The sequence below is a fragment of the Gracilinanus agilis genome, chromosome 4, assembly GCF_016433145.1.
Source record: "Gracilinanus agilis isolate LMUSP501 chromosome 4, AgileGrace, whole genome shotgun sequence".
Classification (NCBI taxonomy): domain Eukaryota; kingdom Metazoa; phylum Chordata; class Mammalia; order Didelphimorphia; family Didelphidae; genus Gracilinanus; species Gracilinanus agilis.
This window is the reverse complement of record NC_058133.1, coordinates 475,985,616-475,987,604: the sequence shown is the minus strand read 5'-3', so window position 1 is coordinate 475,987,604 and position 1,989 is coordinate 475,985,616.

Sequence of the window (1,989 nt, the reverse complement as noted above, 5' to 3'; positions counted from 1 at the left end):
GCCTGATGTTCTCTGTACAGAACAAAAAAAGAAAATTGTAAAATAAACCATGACCACAGTTCATTGGAAAATCTAAGCCCTTGATAAAGTCATTCCCTGTCCTATCCTTAGATAATCCAAATGTATACTGTGCTATCTCTTGCACAAGGAGTTCTGAGCCTGTAGTGGTAATTGAGTGGTAACCCAGGACTGAATTTAAAAGGATGGAAGAGCATTGGAGACACAATCCTATAGTTACACAGATACTTATTTTACTAGAGAATTAGAAGGGAGGGGAACAAACATTTATATAGTGCCAGGGACTACACTAAGCTTTTTTACAAATATCTCATTTGGTCTTCATAACAACCCTGCAAGGTGGGTGCTATTATCAACCCCATTTTACAGTTGAGGAAAGTGAGGCAGACAAAGCTTAACTGACTAGACAAAAGTTATTTTGATGATTTTAGTACATCTTTTGTGCATGTGTATACTTGTTGGTATTCATTTCTTTAAGAGGTATCATCAAGTAGGGAGTCCTTAGAGCCCAAAGACTTGCATTCAACTCCTATTTGTGACACAAACTAGCTGTGTGGCTATAGACTTCAATGGCCCAAGCAACCTATAAGACTCTTAAGTTAAGAGGAAGTGAGGGGCAGATAGGTAGCATAGTGGATGAAGCACCAAGCCTGAAGTCAGAAGGATCTGGATTTAAATTTGGCCTCAGATACTTCCTAGCTATATGATCCTGGGCAAGTCACTTAACCCCAACTGCCTAGACCTTTCTTGCTCTTCTATCTTAGAATTGATATTAAGACAGAAGATAAGGGGTGTTGGTTTTTTTTTTTTAAACATTGGTAACTTGGGAGAGAGCATTTTGAGGCAAATTATGAGTTGAGAAGTTAGATTGTAGAGTTTAGAACTGAGTGAGAGGAAAGAAAGTAGAAGGGTTAAAAAGGGAAAATCTCAGAATCAAGAAAATCTCATTTCCAGGAAAAAAAAAATCATGATTTCTATTCTAAGTTCCTAGGGGAAAAACCATGAAACTATCAATTTAGGGAGTTAGGGAGTGGGAAGAGAGAAAGACCAAAAGAGTACCACAGTAATTAACGAAAGGATCCATTCCCTTAACAAAGGAATGACTGTTCTATGATATTTTTGTTCTTAAGTGACCAATGAAGTCAATAAAACAAGTAAGTGTGCTATGATCAGCTATCTTCACATATGGAAGTTTGGATTTGGTCTTCAGGTTGCTATTTCTGTTATTTTTTTCTTATTCTTATTTAAGGTAGCCTATATGCAAAAGTATCATAACTTTTTAAGTTATTTGATACTTTTATACTCAGTGATACTGAATCATAAGCTTTCATAATAGTATATATCTCCTATTGTGTAAGAAAATTCTTAGGAACCGCTTTCATATTTGGAGAGAGAGGTGTAAATCTCTTGAGCATCTTTCATGGATGAGTGCTTTAATCAAAAAACACTTATAAGGGTTTGGCTATTGATCACATCATTATCCCTCCCCCAAACCCAGCAAACTAACTGCCTTGTCCGGACTAAAATAAGTCTGCACTCCCTAAAAGAAAAAAAAAAGCGACAGTCTGAACATATGAAAAGATGCTGGTAAGTGGAGGGAATCAGTCTGCCCCTACCAAGGGGCTCCGAGTGGGCCAAACCAGATATTAACCGTAAGGACCATCAAAAGCTCCAAATAGCAGAAGTCTAGATTAGGTTTACAATTCAAATAGTTTGGGTAAAACCAGTCACGTGGTATCCCTAGTTCTCCGCCCCCCTCCCCTCTTAGGCCCCCAGGGCCCTGTCAACTCCCTCCCTCACCCAGCCGGCTTAGAATTCGGCCGCCTCTCAGACCCCTCGCTACGCAGGATGTCCCACTGCCCTCGGCCCAGAGGCTTGGTGCGCCTAGCGCGAGTGCAGCCCCCAGGCCCGGGCCCTACTCGAGTTACCTCTTTCAGATTCCAACTGCTCCATTCCCCATTCCTCCCCCGG